Consider the following 19,136-nt stretch of genomic DNA (forward strand, 5'->3'; position numbering starts at 1 on the left):
CCAGGTTCATAGCGCAGGGCGCTAACCGCTACACAGCCACACACATAGCCACACACACAGCCACACACACACAGACACAGCCACACAGACACAGCCACACTGTCACACAGCCGCACACACACACAGCCACACAGCCACACACACACAGCCACACACACACAGACACACGCACACAGCCACACACGCACACAGACACACGCACACAGCCACACACGCACACAGCCACACACAGACACACACTCAGCCACACAGCCACACACACACAGCCACACAGCCACACACACACACACAACCACACAGCCACACACAGCCACACACACACACAGCCACACAGCCACACACAGACACACACAGAGCCACACACGTGTGGCAGGGGCTGGCGCTGCCCGCTTTCTCACCGCTCATCAGCATGCCGTCCACGTGTCGCCCGTTGTGTCGCCTGCACACTCAGTGCAAGCGCGTTATTTATTTATTAACCTATTTATAGCGTCGCGAGAATCGACCGCAGGCCGTGCGTACGGCCGCGCTCTGCATCGGCCCCGGAGCTCGTCGACTTCGCAAAGGGGCTGTTTAGCCCCTCTCTTCATCAGCGCAATCATCATTTACACGCCAGCATCCTCTTGTGAACAATGCCACAGGCGCTTGCATGTGTAATGTCCAGCTGGTTGGGTCCGATATAAAACTGGACACTTTATATTTTAAACAAAATATATACAGCCTTAACACGTAGCAAGTATTCGCAGTCAATATGATGATTCATAATTGATGGTCGGGTAATGGTCTGACCAACTGTGTCATAAGAAACCCTCCACCACCCGACAAGGCGAACAAATGGGATTCCTTCAGTCTAAATAAATATTCTGATTCTTAAATAAAATAAAGATTCACGTGGAATACAAGCGTTACACGGGCAAATTCTCATTGTATCAGCTCGCCCATCGGCGAGTTGAAGAGCGATCCTCAGAACCAACAGCGATCAGAGACGCAGCATTTCACCAGGACGAGCTTGACAATGTCAGGGTTAACGGTCCAAGAAGTCAGGGTGAATGACGAAGGTCTCCATATTCCGTGGCGGTCACGTTGGTTGTTTAAGGTGACTTCAGCACGCTGGTCAGCGCGGTGTGGTGAAGAAGGGACCCCACTCACTCGCCACCGCTGTTAACCATGGTCATAAATGTTGTACAGCACACTGACGACTGTCCCCACCGGTTCACCCCTGTGACTCTAGATAAAGATTAAATTAGTCGGTGTCGAGAGCCAGTGGTGTCAACTCCATTTTCGCGACTGGGACCGGTCTCCCCAAAGGGCGACCACTTCTGAGTTCATACAAAGCAGTACCTGCTTAATAAACACGAAGGTCCCATGGGCTGGGTGATCCCTTGGCTAGGAATCGAGCCCTGAACCTTGTGATTGTGGGTGGACTGCTCCAACCACATAGTCACTTTGGAAAATTTAAAATGAAGGTTGCATTGGCGAGTGTGAAAATGGCCGTGGTGGGGGTTGTTTGCGGTTGCGCCACGCAGCTCTCCGATGTGTCTCCGGTTGTGCCGCGTGTTGTTTGGAACAAAGTCAGAGACATTTCTCTCCACATGCCCCAGAGCTTGCGTTCATTTCTGAAGCCTCTCAGCACGTGGATCTCAAACGTTAGACACCGTGCCGAGCAACACGCGGCAATAACCAGAGAACACACGGGGAGAGCCATGGGAAATCACAAGCTCGCCCGCCAAGCCACGCACGGGCAAGCAGAGACAATGGGGCGACTGCATGGCAGAGAAAATGTGACCGGGCACCACCAGCAAAATCCACAATGGGCGCCTCGGAGCGTGCCGGCCTGGTGTGGTGTAAGTGCCACCCCCAGACTCGCACGAGCAGGACGGGTCACTCGCAGCGGCGTAGCGTGACGGGAATGGACCCTGGTGCATCGTCATCATTATCATCACCACGATCCATGGGCAGATAGCCCTTAGGTGGAAGGAGTGAAATTTGGACCACCCCTGTCCCAATGTACCCTATTTCTTTGTAGCCATGTGCCTGGGCTCCTCCGGCCCATGAGCCCTAGTTCTCGGGTTGTCACCTCTCCGAGTGGAAGAAGTATATTTGTACCGAGATCTGGTACTGGTATCATGTTTAATTTAATTACTAAGCCTGCTGCATATTCGGGGTTTGCATGTTCTGGATTATTTCTCCGGGATCTCCGGGTTTTCCCTTCACATTTATAAACATGCATTGAGATTAGATTATTTTGCTGTTTTTAAATTTCCACGCGATAAGCCACTTTGTTGAGCAATCATTTGTGTCTAGGTCGCTTCTTAAAAAGAAGTTAATACCTCAGGGGCTTCACTTGGTAAGATAAGAAATAATGTTGTTTTATTTGTATGTTTAAGTGATTTATTTATCTTTCCTATACTTTGCATTCCCACCGTGTTTTGTACTGTTGCTGTTGTAACGTTCTTACCCGCCCCTACTGGACATCTGTGAAAAAGAGCTTCATAGCTCACCGGATTCCTCCAGTATGAGCATTCTGAGAATATGTCCCGGTTTGGTCTGCAGTGGAAAAGGTGGCAACCCTACGCGGGGCAGTGCCACTGCGTGCGCACTCAAATAGCCATGCCACTGGCTGCTCAAGCATCCACGTATCTGGAGATTTTCCCACGGAGGTGGGCAGAGCGACTCACATTGCTGGCCTAGGAGCCACGGTCCCAGGGCGTCAAGTCGAGATGAGCGTCACCCGAGGCTCGTTTAGGAACGAGTCCGGCAAAACAGCCCCCTACCTATTTTTGGGTCTTTCGGTAAAGTCACGTAGATAAGATCAAAGAAAATGACAAAATAACAAAAAAAATACTTATTTTCTTTGATCCTATCTACGTGACTTTACCGAAAGACCCAATAATATGAATTCCTGCAGCCACGAAAGCTTTAAGTCAAGATTTAACCCCCTACCCCCAGTGCCAGATTAAGCTAGTGCGGGGCCTGTAGCATATGTTATAAAGGGGCCCTAAATTTAATAAAACACATAAACATTAAAATACCAATGTTTAACTTGCATAGTAAAGTAATTGTATGTTTTAATTTGCCATACAGCCAAATAATATGACAAATCGCTAACCTTAAACACCCAGTCGTTCATAAAAGTTGAAGGCGGTATAGTACTATAGTAATAGAGCAAGTGCTGAATCACTGAACCGGAATTGATAGCTTGAAAGCATTTAGCGTGGGGCCCTTGAAAGTGCGGGGCCCGTAGCACTTGTAGCTACTTTTGCTACGAGGATCATCCAGCACTGCCTACCTCCTCGGTGGTGCCGGACGATAACGCTGTGGTGGATCTGAGCAATGCCATGGGGGGATCGGAGATTCCTATTGGCGCTTGTAGCCACCACAGCGGCCAATGGGTGCGAGGGACTGGTAACCCCACCAACTTAAATTCAAGTAGCAGAAAAAACACATGTTAAAAATCTAAATAAGCTTGTGCCGTAGGACCCGGTGGGACAGGCGTCTACGACGTACGACACTTCTCGTGGCCTGAACGTGCACATAGCCTGGCACAAGCGCCGTGGTGACGTCACCACCACTTGGTGGCGAATGGTGGTTGTTGTGTTTAAGAACGAGGACACTCAACGGGACGAGGAGAGATTATCGAGCAAAGTCTCATTTGCCACAGAGTTGGTCAGAGGCGGTTTGATTCGATGTAATTGTTTTTCGTTTAAAACATTTCCTCTAAATGTAAAATATGTACTGCATGCTGAACTTCTTTCGTACCGTACGTAGCCAACCCTGCTAATTGGAGGTGCGGGGGGAGGACAACACATTAGCACCCAATAGCAATTCTAAATAAATTAGATTTCAATCAAGATAATGGAAAGGTGCATGCAGTGAGGGAAAAAGTATTTGATCCCCTGCTGATTTTGTACGTTTGCCCACTGACAAAGAAATGATCAGTCTATACTTTTAATGGTAGGTTTATTTGAACAGTGAGAGACAGAATAACAACATAAAAATCCAGAAAAACGCATGCCAAAAATGTTATAAATTGATTTGCATTTTAATGAGGGAAATAAGTATTTGACCCCTCTGCAAAACATGACTTAGTACTTGGTGGCAAAACCCTTGTTGGCAATCACAGAAGTCAGACGTTTCGTGTAGTTGGCCACCAGGTTTGCACACATCTCAGGAGGGATTTTGTCCCACTCCTCTTTGCAGATCTTCTCCAAGTCGTTAAGGTTTCGAGGCTGACGTTTGGCAACTCGAACCTTCAGCTCCCTTCACAGATTTTCTATGGGATTAAGGTCTGGAGACTGGGTAGGCCACTCCAGGACCTTAAAGTGCTTCTTCTTGAGCCACTCCTTTGTTGCCTTGGCCGTGTGTTTTGAGTCATTGTCAGGCTGGAATGCCCACCCACGACCCATTTTCAATGTCCTGGCTGAGGGAAGGAGGTTCTCACCCAAGATTTGACGGTACATGGCTCCGTCCATCGTCCCTTTGATGCGGTGAATTGTCCTGTCCCCTTAGCAGAAACACCCCCAAAGCATAATGTTTCCACCTCCATGTTTGACAGTGGGGATGGTGTTCTTGGGGTCATAGGCAGCATTCCTCCTCCTCCAAACACGGCGAGTTGAGTTGATGCCAAAGAGCTCCATTTTGGTCTCATCTGACCACAACACTTTCACCCGGTTGTCCTCTGAATCATTCAGATGTTCATTGGCAAACTTCAGACGGGCATGTATATGTGCTTTCTTGAGCAGGGGGACCTTGCGGGTGGTGCAGGATTTCAGTCCTTCACGGCGTAGTGTTACCAATTGTTTTCTTGGTGACTATGGTCCCAGCTGCCTTGAGATTATTGACAAGATCCTCCCGTGTAGTTCTGGGCTGATTCCTCACCGTTCTCATGAACATTGCAACTCCACGAGGTGAGATCTTGCATGGAGCCCCAGGCCGAGGGAGATTGCCAGTTCTTTTGTGTTTCTTCCATTTGCGAATAATCGCACCAACTGTTGTCACCTTCTCACCAAGCTGCTTGGCAATGGTCTTGTAGCCCATTCCAGCCTTGTGTAGGTCTACAGTCTTGGCCCTGACATCCTTGGAGAGCTCTTTGGTCTTGGCCTTTGTGGAGAATTTGGAATCTGATTGATTGATTGCTTTTGTGGACAGGTGTCTTTTATATAGGTAACAAGCTGAGATTAGGAGCACTCCCTTTAAAGTGTGCTCCTAATCTCAGCTCGTTACCTGTATAAAAGATACCTGGGAGCCAGAAATCTTTCTGATTGAGAGGGGGTCAAATACTTATTTCCCTCATTAAAATGCAAATCAATTTATAACATTTTTGGCATGCGTTTTTTTGGATTATTTTGTTGTTATTCTGTCTCTCATTGTTCAAATAAACCTACCATTAAAATTATAGACTGATCATTTCTTTGTCAGTGGGCAAACGTACAAAATCAGCATGGGATCAAATACTTTTTTCCCTCACTGTAGCTCCAGTGACTTGCTAATATCAGGAGGAAGAGCGCTCCAGACTGCCGCAGAAGCGCATCTGAAAGCGCGCGATGCGGTGACCGTCGTCTTTGTTTTCTGGTTAGTCAAAAGCCGAGGATGACTGGAGCTCGCGTGATGGCTTATGCTCCTTGACGAGATCAGCAAGGTATTGTGGTTAATTTGTGGCAAGCACTTTGTGTGTAATGAGTGCCTTTTGTTCAAAAAGAGGTCCCTTCAGTCCCAAACTTGGGGTTCAAGGTCACACATGTTGTGACCAGAATGTGCCTTCCCAAAATGCATTTGCACAAGCTCTTCAATGTCTATTATAAACACCACCAGCCGATGTCATCATATATATATAATACTCATCTGGGTGACGATAATTGACCACCTAGGTCCAAACAGAACATCTGCGTTCACAATGGATGTCAAATAAACTTCTAAATAAATCAAGGACCGACTGATAAATCAAGCACAACCACGGCCCAACATAAACCGTCGAAACGCGGAAAGTGAGTCCATCATCCTACAACAACAAAAAAAAACTCTGTGCACGCAAAGGTCAATGGGCCTCCAAGTGATGCCACCAACTTGTCGACAATTCCTTGCTTCTGCGCGAAATGTACAATCCACTAGACAATCGGCACTGAATATGCAAGGGCTAATCTTACACCGACATCTGGCTTTAGGTCTTCGGGGGATAACGGTGACGTCTGGGTGCCGTTGCGACGTTCGTCTCCGCTGGACATCTGGGAAAACTATTGGACATCTGTAAAAAAAATAAAAGAGCTTTATAGCCCATCGGATTCTAGTTAAATCGCGTAAATATGAATGTGTTTGTTAAACCCACCACCACCAGACACAGCCAATTAGTCACTGCTTCAGCGCACCGGTGCGTTGGCGAGTCGACCCACAGCAAATCGGATTTCTCCAGTATAACTAATGTGATTCTGAATGAGCTGCCCTTCACATCCTGCACACCGTGTCCACCTCGTCGCAGACTACGAGGGCTGCTTCCTTGCCACGCTCAATTGCGAACTCGCCGTGCATTTCCCAGCGTTTTCCGCAGCACAGCACCTACATTCAAAGGCCGGCCAATGACTTCCAGTACCTTTGTTCAATTCCCCACCACTCAATTGCAAATAGAGAGTGTTGTTGTTGTGATTCTAAAATATAAAACATTAACCACTTGATTATTATCAATACCCGCATCAAGTTCCAAGCTACTCACGTCCAGCAAAACAATGCAGCCTCACTGCAAAAAAATTCCGACCTTTGAACTGATTATTCAACTTGCTCTTCCTAAGGTACTCTCCAAAAATACGCTAATGATTGTTTTGTGTCACATCGTACTAGGACCCGTATCTAACAGAGACGATACTTGCCTGTTAACAGCATACAGTTCACTCGCATTGGTTCAAGCAAGCCTTGACTTCGCTGATAAGCCACACTGTATGTCAACATTGGTGCAAATTTAGCTACCATTGAACCAAAGCTGTTGAAATGATGCACTCCCGGAGAGGGTGGTTTTAAGTTTCAAGTTTATTTTGTTTAACCAGGCGAGAACTCAAGGAACCTCGGTCGTTAAAATGACAGACGAAAAAAATTCACGAGACAAATGCGAGGCGACTCCGAGAGACGCTCCACACCAATAATTATAAACGAACCGACCCGAGGGACCGAGGAACGAGTTGCCGACGGTGGAGACACGGGGCGAGTTAAAAGGGGCCTGGCACGGCAAAGTGCGCGACCAAGAGCCCCGATTGGCCACTCTGAGAGGCGCTCCGTGAAGCGCGCGGGGGCAAGGGTGAGGTGGCAGCGGTTTGGCGAGAGAATTCGAAAGGGAAAGAGTGGGAAAAGGAAGGACTGGGGAATGGTGGCCGCTTAGGGGTGGGTGGAGAGAGAGGTGAAGTGCCAGTGGGTGCCTTGCACTCCCCCCCCTCGGTGGTCAAAGCAGCGATTTGGGAGGCCCCCCTTGACAACCACCGTCAAATTTGTTTTCAACAATAGTGCCAAAGAACAACAACAAGACTTCTTTAAAACGCGGTTTGAGTTTATTTAAATGAAAATTCTTTCATTGACGTTCCGCGTTTCATCTTAATTTAAGTAGAGCAGTCACGTAAAGTTGCAAAGCGGTAACCACTCCTACTGCGGAGCTGCAGTGGCTGCATTGTGCAAGGACGGAGCGTCCCTTTGTAGCGTTAAATGTTCGAGAGCGCGAGCTTTAACGACGATGTGGATTAGGGCGAGAGGAGTCCGCGATACACAGTCGTCTCTAGGTGCGACCGTGCGAGTATAAATCACAACATTGGGGGGGGGGGGGGCACCTGACCGCTGGCCGCACCCCCCTGAGCCTCAACCCAAAGGGTTTACCCCGTAGTCTCGTACAGGGAAATTGAGTGTTCAGGGCCATACGGCGTACAGCGGGCAACAACATTATTTTGTCTATTTGTTTGCGTTTCTCCGTTGTGATGGGGCTTTGTAGGATGAACGCTGAGATTTAGAAGGTGCACGGGGTGACCAATAAGGTCTGAATTGGGCTATAATAAGGTAGGGCACTGATAAGGGGTTTGACAGCGATGCGATAATTAAAGTTTACTACGCCACTGTGGAGAGGGGATTGGTGTAAGAGCTTGGCACTCGGGCAGAGGTGAGGAGGAGAGATGTATCTCTACGTTTCGGGAAGGAGAGGAGACGTTAGGGGCGGAGAGGAAGACGAGTGCAGGGCTGCTACGCTGATACGGGGCGATCTATACTGATGGACAGTGTGGTATTTATTTTCGCGAATAACGATTGAGGGCGCAGGGACGATTCAAAATAGAGATCGGAACGGAAAAAAAAACAGTGTCACGTGGCGAAACGAAAATCTTGCACAAATAAGTAATGAATTAAATTTTCCCTGCGGCGCAAGTGGGCTATGGCAGTATATGTTTACACTGATCATAACTTGACTATTGTACTGATATGTAAATACACCAGGATATAAGGGTAGAATGCAATTGATGTTGCGGGTGGCTGATTGGGATGTGGTTAGCGCACTGCGGTCCAAACCCGATGTCCGAGTTCGATTCGCGCTCACGGCCAACTCCAGTGACTTTATTTTTTTAATCTGAACTCGTCTTAGGCCTCCCCTAAGTCGACTCAGCCTCAAACGAGTACCTAGTTCGATGTGTAAATAGCGCCACTTAGGGAGACAAAGGCGGACTGGCGCGATAGTAGCCACCCACCACCTCGTGTGCCGTGGCGACCTTCATAGGTGCGACTCGCTAACAGCACTTGCCCCAACAGTCTCGCTAACAGCACTTGCCCCAACAGTCTGTTCAGGCTACACGGGGGAACTTTGTCTTTGTGGGGGAGGGACGGCTGATATGTTGAAGGAGGCTGATTCATTGTTGTCACCTTTTAACTTGAGCTGCCTGTTGATAACGGACAGACTGCCTCGCTCCGGCTCCCACGTGGCTGTTGTTGTCGTGACACCGGCGGATGTGGAGGCTCTGACCCTTGGATGATACCCCGCTAGCCCCCCCCCCCTCCGCTACCCCCCCCCAGCACCATCGGCGTCAGTGGAAAGCCGCACGAGCCGGTGTTGGCGCGTGACCCCGCGGTGACCCCCTTCCGTGCCGTGTGTACGGAACCGTATGTTGAACTTCTTTCGCACCGTACGTAGCCAAGCGTGCTAATGGCGAGGTGCGTGCACAACCCCCCACAAACAATTTAGGAGAGAGCTCGGCTGATGCGAGGAGGGTACGGTTACCGTTCGGGGTGGCGTGGGGGAGTGGTTGTGCCGTGGTTGGCGCACCTTTGCTGTGAACACGCCGGCGACATGGGTTCTGTTTGCGTAGAATGGTCAAACAACCTCCCTGGGCGAGTTTTTACATCAATGGAAATATATACCATGTTAAATCTAGATTGAAAACTCATTTATCTAAAACTGTTTCTTGTGTTGATTTTGTTGTCCACCCCCCACACCTCCGATTAGCACGGTTGGCTATGTACGGTGCGAAAGAGGTTCAACATACATATATTTCACACATCACATTAGCCGCATGATTTCAGAAATATTGGTCGATAACACATAAACTCTCTACGGGTTTCAACATTCAGCGTCTCATCAGCAGTCAGGTCCAGAGCTTGAACAGATGTGTCCAGGCGAATAATAATCTATGTATTTATTGTATTGCTTTTTGTAAAGGAAACCAACCCAACTGCTGCACTCCAAGTGACTCTCTAGCCCCTGACTCCCTATCAGAAGGCTGTGATTTCAAATGCGCTTGTTGATAGGGACATTTATTTTGTAAGATTTGTAGGAAGTCAACAATGCCCGATGGCCCCGTCAAGGGAATGTGGAATTTCCAACACTGGTTCGGGGCCACCAAGCTTGTTTGAGCAGAGACGCTTCCACTTTGATTTGGATTTGTCATCGCATGGAGCAGCAGCAGCAGCAGGTCGGGTTTATCATTCATAATACAGTTGTTTGCGTCAGATCGCATAGATATAAATGTGTCGTGAACACACCACCACCACCACACGACACAGCGAATTAGAAAGGGTTGTCACGTAAAAAAAACACCACCGCTCCCCACAACATGTAGATACATAATATATAGTGTATATCGATATACATAGCAGTGTCGCGGTTAACGCGCTGCGCTATGAACCCAGCGACCCGAGTTCTATCCCGCTCAAGAGCCACCAACATCAGTGACGATTATCTGAAAAAGTCCTGGGCCTCCCCTAGGTTGACTCAGTCTCAAATGAGTACCTGCTGCGGTGTGTAAGGATTGCCACTGGAGAGACAAAAGCGGCCGGGCGTGGTGCTGGCCATCCACCACCTCGTGTGCCGTGCCGACCTTCATAGTTGCTTGCTAACAGCACTTCCCCCAATAGTCTGCTCCAAGCTATACAGAGGATATTTGTCTTTTTATATATAGCAAGTGCTATTAACGAGCACCTATGAAGGCCGGCACGACACACGAGGGGGTGGATGGCCAGAATCACTTTCTCCAACAGTCTGTTAAGAGGCTATACGGGGCACCTTTGTCATTATGTACAGCGGCAATTGCAATGCAAGTCACATCAATGGCCGTTGCCTCAAGTGTCTCTGGGTTTCAATGTGCGCGTGTTTTGGCAGCACTGATTATTTGAGAAAATTTCGACGTTCCTTTCTTTGATGGGGGCCAATCTCTCCACAAGACAAATATTTGTAACTTTTAACGAGGTGTTACTCCATATTATTATTAACAATCATATTAACACGCATTTTATTGTTAATACTATTACAGATCTCCCGTGTGTGTTTTGGGTTGTACCGCACAACGCTTGGCATGACGTCCCATCGGTCACTTCACGCGCTGAAAGCTGGGAGCATTCAATTCCTGAAGACGCTGCCAGAACATGCAAGCAAACCGTCGGATATCACGAAGACACATGGAAGATCTGTAATATTATTAATTAGATTTTTTTTTAAAGTTTAACACGTAGGCTTTCGCGACCAAAATTATTCGTAATAAAGGTTTTTGGGTTATGATGTGTTATTTATAAATGTGTCGTTACCCTCCACCACCCGACACGGCCAATCAGCAAAAAAGTGTCACGTTGACAAAAGACAAATAGTTGAAGAGTGAATCCACAACATTTACAGTTTCAGTACGACGTTTCGCTGGTAATTACATCCAGCATCATCGGGCAATTCGCCAGAATGGTGAAGCCCTCCACTTGCTCCCGGTCTTAAATAGAGCAGCAGCAGGGTGACGTCATCATTTAACTAATTCAGGTGCAGGGATTTGAGGCGGATGGGGGAGGGTATTGTAATTATATAATCGATTGGTGATCAGTCAATGGTTATGATTAATAATGAGTTGTAGATTAGTAATTAGTTGTAATGTGTGTTGTTGTAATTATATGCTACGTTAGTAATCCGTTAATTAGTATGTTTCCCCTATACGGAATTGTAATATGTATTATTTAATAATACGCTTCCAAGCCACACTAAGCCTCTAATTAGTCTTTGCCAGTAATAATTAGTTTTACACAACACTTCAACGTTATCAAAATCAATTGATTGTAACATTTATAAATAACGCGATCTAACCCAAAAACCTTTATAATGAATAATATTGGTTGCGAAAGCCTACGTGTTAAGCTGACTAACCTCTATGGGGAGGATACTTTTCTTAAAACCGGAAAGTTGGAGAAGCTCCACATTAAGCGGATGAAATTTATATCTTCACTAGCGTTCCTCAAAAGGTGCAGAGATTCAAAGGTAATACCAAACGCAGTTAAAATAACACATCACATAAAGTCTTCTAAAGCTAACCAAATACTACACAAAGCTAATAAACAAATCCCTACTAAAACGAACAATTTTAAAACAAAACCGTAATGAACTTGACCAACACTGTTTTAACCAGTGACATGATCTCTGTCCTTTCTAAAGGCCTTAACTTTGCTGTTACCCCACGCACAATTCCAGTGGATGGGATAATTGCTGGGATAGAATCAGCAGTAAGACTCCTTCCACATAATGAGGCAGAGATGACTAGACACGAGGTTGCCAAAATAATTGAGAATAGCAAAGTTCCAAAAGTAAATATTAGCTTTAACGAAGCAAAAGCCTTAAGAGAGCTCCGTTTAAATAAAGATATCCAAATCCTGGCAGTGATGTCACGAGCCGATTATGATAATAAAATTAGAAATTTACTAGAGGAAAGTACCTACATTAAAATTAAACGAGATCCAACTAATACTTTAGAATGCAAGACTACTGCAATCATTGCAAATTCATTAATACCTAAGAATGAGCAATACCAAATCAAGCCAAGGGCCTCAAAACCACCTAGACTGTATGGGCTACCAAAGATTCATAAAATCGGCATCCCATTACGACCCATAGTCAGTACAATTGGCTCTGCCATATATAAATTAGCAAAATAAATAACTAAACAAATACAGCCCTACATCTGCAGGACAGCTTCATTCATAAGAAATTCAGAACATCGTGTGAATGTGATTAAATATATTAAACTTAACCCTAATGATATTCTGGTAAGTTTTGATGTGATTTCTCTATTCACTAAGGTTCCAGTGAACGAATCGCTTAAATTACTTGATACACTAGTAAAGAATACAGGTTTACCAAAAGATATTCCGAAACTTGCTGACCATTGTTTAAATAACACTTCTTATGGAGAGGGGATTTATTTAAACAAAAGGAGGGAGCAGCAATGGGCTCTCCTTTATCTCCTGCTATAGCAAATATGTACATGGAAAACTTTGAAATAACAGCACTTGCCTCGAGCACATTAAAACCATCTTTTTGGTTTAGATATGTGGATGACACTTTGGTTGTCTGGCCACATGGTAAAGATACACTCAATGCACAAAACCCGGCCATCCAGTTCACCATGGAAATGGAGGTGAATAACACACTCCCGTTCCTAGATATTTTGCTTGGACATGGCCTAAACGATAAAATAACACACAGCGTTTACAGAAAGCAAACGCACACTGATGCCTATCTGAATGCAGATTCGCATCATCATCCAGCTCAGAAATCCTCTCTTATCAAGACGCTCATACATCGGGCTAAAACAGTGTCAGATGGTGAGAGTCTAGTGAGAGAGATTAAACACGTTAAAGACGCACTACGACAGAATGGCTACAATAATGCTCAAATTAACAGAGCACTGAATGCCAAATAACGATCGCAAAGCAACACTGCTGAAAGCGATCAGATTGCTAAAAAAATAAAATTTCATATATCTCAGGAGTAACTGAAAAATGAAACCGTGTTTTGCAAAAGCAAAACATTAAAGTAAGATTTGGTACAGTACACACAATTCAAAAACTAGTATCTTGCACTAAAGACGAATTACCTAAATTATCAACAGAAGGTGTATCGGATTAATTGTTTATGTGGCAGATGCTATATTGGACAGACGGGACGTAACATCAGCATAAGACTAAAAGAACACCAAAGAAATATTAAATTATCTCAAACACAACTGTCGGCAGTAGCAGAACATGCTTGTTAACAAGGACACTCAATTGATTTTGATAACGTTGAAGTGTTGTGTAAAACTAATTATTACTGGCAAAGGCTAATTAGAGAATCCATTGAAATTGAGAGAAATAGAAATAACTTTAATCGCTCCGACAGCTACAGGCTTAGTGCGGCTTGGAAGCATATTATTAAATAATACATATTACAATTCCTTATAGGGGAAACACATATTAATTAACGGATTACTAACGTAGCATATAATCACAATAACACACATTACAACTAATTACTAATCTACAACTCATTACTAATCATAACCATTGACTGATTACCAATCGATTATATAATTACAATACCCCCCCCCTCCGCCTCATATCACTGCACCTGAATGAGTTAAATGATGACGTCACCCTGCTGCTGCTCTATTTAAGACCGGGAGCAAGTGACGGCTTCACCATACTGGCGAATTGCCCGATGATGCTGGATGTAATTACCAGCGAAACGTCGTACTTAAACTGTAAATGTTGTGGATTCACTCTTCAACACACCGGTGGGCTAAAGTAGTGAACTATTTGCTTTTGTCAACGTGACACTTTTTTGCTGATTGGCCGTGTCGGGTGGTGGAGGGTTACGACACATTTATAAATAACGCGATCAAACCCAAAAACCTTTATTATGAATACTAGTATAGTGTGCAGTGTATAGTGTAGTGTGCTACTTCAGCCCACCATTGTTGGAGAGTAAATCCGCCACATTTGCAATTTGAGTACGACGTTTCGCTGGTAATTGCATCCAGCATCATAGGGCGATATGCTAGAATAGTTTTGGCAAATCGCCAACACACCGGTGGGCTGAAGTAGTAACTAATTGGTGCGTTTTGTTTCCGTGACAAACCTTACTGGCTGTGTTGGGTGGTGGAGGCTTCCGAAACATTTTAACTTACGCGATCTCACACCAAAACCTTTATTATGAATACGAAATCAAGTGTTTTCTAACCACTCTAGACACGAATCGGTCAAACATTAACACGAGCGCTTGTGTTTTCCTTGCCTTATCTTTGCAAGCACGCTCGCAGGCAGGATGTTATTGCTGTGGTGCCGCCTCCAGGCACAGCGAGTGGGGTGACTGCCCTCTGATAGACGCTCATGCCCCACCGAACACCAGACACGTGACTTCATTTGAAGGGATTTGCCAGCCTGCTGTAGTCACGCCTAGCCCACCAATTCCACATTTCCAGCCTGCTTTAGTCACGCCTAGACCACCAATTCCACACTTCCAGCCTGCTTTAGTCACAACTGGCCCACCAAATCCACATTTCCAGCCTACTGTAGTCACGCCTAGACCACCAATTCCACATTTCCAGCCTGCTTTAGTCACAACTGGCCCACCAAATCCACATTTCCAGCCTGCTTTAGTCACGCCTAGACCACCAATTCCACATTTCCAGCCTGCTTTAGTCACAACTGGCCCACCAAATCCACATTTCCAGCCTGCTGTAGTCACGCCTAGCCCACCAATTCCACATTTCGAACTCAAGTATCTGGGTTCACGGTGCACTGTGCTAACCGCTGTGCAAACAACGGTGCACACTCGGTGGAGTGTAACTCGAGCGGGCACGACTCGACTCTCCTCCCACTTCTTTCCCAAGCGACGTGTTCACAACACGTGACCGCACACTCCGGCCTGGTGAATGATTGACGCACGTGGACTCATAAACTGATAAAAACACAACAGCAAGGACAACAACAGCAACACACGGCCCCGCTGTGTGGGCTGCCGAGAGGTCGCGGTGGTTGGTTCGCGTGTCTGGGTTTCGTGTTTTCCAAAGGAACGACAACAACACACCGCCGTCGCCGCCGCCGCCGCCGCTGCCGGTTGAGACAAGTTGGCTTTGTTGACGACGACGATGATGATGACTGCAGCATCAGCAGCGGATCACACAGCACCGCCACTGCGCCACGCGTGTGCGCGCTTGCCGACTCGAGAGCCCCGCGCTTGCGTGACTCACCAACCTGGGGGGAGACGATGCCACTCACCCTGATGGATGGACGCACGCGCGCGCGCACGGGGCAGGATCTTGGGCGCGTGACCTACTGGGGCAATGGTTCTTTACTTTGACTGCAACCTTGCACTCCTTTGGTTCTCAATCGTAGAAAGAAATGTACAATGTAAATGAAACTAAGTAGTAATACTTACGTGCCCGTGCTTAATTTGTGTTTTCGATGATTTACCTTCGTGTCTCGCACCCTTCAGGAAGGGCACCCCAGGTTTAGAAGAACCACTTCATGAGATCAAGCAGCCAGCTCTCATTGGGACTCAGGGCAGCAGCGGTGTGGCACGAAAGGAATGGGCCCTGACGCATGGTTATCATTGGGTTGATGGTGCATCAGTGCCCATATACAAATAATTTAACTCTTTAAACATCCTTTGTATTTTACATAGTAAGGACCATTAAGCTATGTAGCTGTTTTTCAGAAGCGACCTGGCCACAAATGACAGCGCAACAAAGTGGCTTATCGTGTGGAAATTTATTTCAGGCAAATACTCTAAACGCGTGGTGTTGATTTTAAATGTGGAGGGAAACAACCGGAGGACCCCGTTAAAAAATCAACGAGATCACGGAGAGAGAAAGAACATGCAAACGCCAGCTATACACCAGGCGTCAGGGTCATGATCGAACCCAGGACCTCCTGTATACCAAACGAGGTAGTTAACATCTCGCCACTTGGGTCCCTGGTGCAGTTGCACCGCCTGCACCTGTATGTACTGTATATATATCTGTGACTTTTTTTCCAGTATGATTAAACTTACAATGTGAAAGGCATTGTCAGCTTCAAAGACAATGCATATGTTATCAGAGCATGTTTGTTTGCATGTTTTTTTCCACAAGTACGTGTGGGTTATGCAGACTTTAAGCCTTGCAAAAAAAGGTATCCACTTGGTGTTTGAACATCTTAACACCTCCTGTTGTTATTGCCAGACAGGGTAAAACCTGGACTGTGTGTATGTCGTCAACCACGCTGATCGGAGGTGCGGGGGGAATGACAACAAACTAAACACAAAAAGCAGTTCTAGAGAAATGAGTTTTCAATTTAGATTATTCAAAAGTGCATTGCTCCAGTGGCTTCCTGATATCGGAAGGAAGAGCGTTCCAGACAGCCGTATAATGGTTACGCCACATTTAATGGTCATGCCACTGACTACAATCAGGACATCGTTGACATAATTCACCAGGGTATGGATAATTGCGTGGCAACATTCAGAATACAAATAAGGACGTTTTAATATGTTCTAAATGTATTAGGGTCACGCAGTGCACATTGTTGTGCTGTTGAAATTAAGGGGCATTGAACAACTTGAATCGACTTTCCGGGTTCTGACATCCCCCCCCCCCCACCTCGAGCAGCCGCAAAGTGTATTTATCGTCCTGAAGTCATCGTACGTTGAGGGTTTGGTGAGCGGTGACGCGTCGTCATGCGTTCGATTCATTCTGTCCCACTGCCGTTTTAGTGTCTCGGGTTGCTTTTTTTCTTGTTGCTCATTTTCAGCCTTTGCTTTTCGCGCGCAGTCGTAAATCGATTGCTGGGCCTGACGCAAAGCCACGTGCTTGGGACACGGCCCCTTCCTTTGCCTGTTGGTGTCAGAGGCACTAGGGATCTGTCATCAGCTCTCCTCGCTTCGTTTAAATGAAAATAATCTCGTGCATTGTACGTATCGTGGTGTGTACATTCCCCTATGTCTCGGAAGGACTGGAATCACAGTGTGTAGTGTGCTGTAACGTCTGCATCATCACTGCACCCTTCCCAATGCAGTAGTAGTACTGTATTCCAAAAACAAAGATCACGCGCGTTTAGCCTTTCACGCAGTCGGGACAAGGCGCAGTTGGCGAACATTCATGAAGGTCGCCATGGCACGCAAAGTGTTGGGTATGACCACCACCACACACAGTCACCTTTGTATCCCCAGTTCTGATATTTTGCACACCGCACGAGGTAGTCGTTTTAAGACCGAGTTGACCTAGGGAATGTCCATGACCGGTTCAAATATTCGCCACTAATTCTAGCCTTGGCAGGGAATCGAACCCAGGTCGCCGGGTTCATATGGCAGTGCGCTAATCACTTACGCCACCGCACTAGCTAACACACCTCATAAAAACAAAATCTTCCACCGTGTAGCCTTCACAGACTGTTGGGCCTTCACAGACTGTTGGGGCAAGTGCTGTTAGCGAGCACCTATTAAGGCCGGCACGGGTACCCGTTGGGGTGGGTGGCCAGCACCACGCCCGGTCGCCTTTGCCTCCCCAGTGGCGATGTTTATACAGCGCACCAGGTACTCATTTGAGTCGACCTCAGGGAGGCCCAGAACCAGTTCAGATAATCGCCACTGGTGTTGGTGACCGTGAGCGGGAATCAAACGCGGGTCGCCGGGTTCGAAGCGAAGCGCGCCTGAAGCACACCGGCAATAAAAAGACAAAGATCCCCCGTGTAGCCTTCACAGACTGTTGGGGCAAGTGCTGTTAATGAGCACCTATGAAGGCCGGCACGGGCGCACGTGGGTGTGGGTGGCCAGCACCCCGCCCGGCCGTCTTTGTCTCTCCAATGACGATGTTTACACCGAAAATACGAACACGTGACCGCAAACACACAGCAACAAACAATCAAAGTGCCCTCTGCCTTGCACATTCAGTACCCAAAACGATAGTGGAAGAACACTTGCCTCTGATTGGCCTGGAGTTATATGGGACGAGCAAACCCTCTTGGTCGGCTCTTGTCGGGCTGGGCCAGGGTGGCGGGGAGGGGGCAGTGGGGGAAGGGACGCAGCGTGACAGGAGACGACGCAGGGGGCCGCGTGAGTGTGTGGGGGGGGGGGCGAGGTGGGGGCCGCGTGTTGACATTTGCCGAGCAAAGAGTGACAAATTATGCAAGCTGGCGGCCGTTGCTTTGCGTGGCTTCCAAAGTTATCTCCCGCACACGCTACCCCTTTGGGGGGGGGGGGGGGGGGTCACAGACAAATCAACAACCGCACGCGAAGTTTGCCTGCGCCGCTAGCAGCTAAAGCGCGCTCTGAGCCGAACAACACGTTCTGTTTCCGCTGTTGAGTCCAACGGGACGTCGCTATTCTGGGCGTTGCGTCACCGGATTTGAGCAGGTGAGGCCCCGCTGAGCTGCTACGTCGCTCTCTTTCAGAAGCCGCCTGGCTATTACAAATGATAGCTCGACAAAGTAGCTTAGCATCATCATCATCATCATCGTACCGTGGACATTTATAGCAACAGGCAAATACTCTGAACGCGTGATGTTGATTCTCAATGTGGGGGGAACAAACCGGAGGACCCGGAGAAAAATCCATGTGACCACGGGGAGAGAGACCCCGCAAACTCCAAATATACACAACCAGAATCAGAACATTTATTTATACAGCGGGCGTAAGGGTCAGGATCGAACCCACGACCTCCTGCACACCAGGCGAGGTAGTTAACATCTCGCCCCCCAACCTCTGGATGACCCCCGCCCCCCCCCCCGGCACATGACAACCCCGAGCACCCCCCCCACACCAGCAGCCCCCCCCCCCCCCACTCACACACTCTCCCATAGCCCGCCCCCCAACATCCACGCCTCGCACCCCGCGGTGTGGACTCGAGCACACACACACCCCTATAAGAGAA

Source organism: Petromyzon marinus, chromosome 28 (genome assembly GCF_048934315.1).
Source record: "Petromyzon marinus isolate PM22_M1 ecotype Great Lakes invasive population chromosome 28, UKy_Petmar_22M1.pri1.0, whole genome shotgun sequence".
In the NCBI taxonomy this organism is placed as follows: domain Eukaryota; kingdom Metazoa; phylum Chordata; class Hyperoartia; order Petromyzontiformes; family Petromyzontidae; genus Petromyzon; species Petromyzon marinus.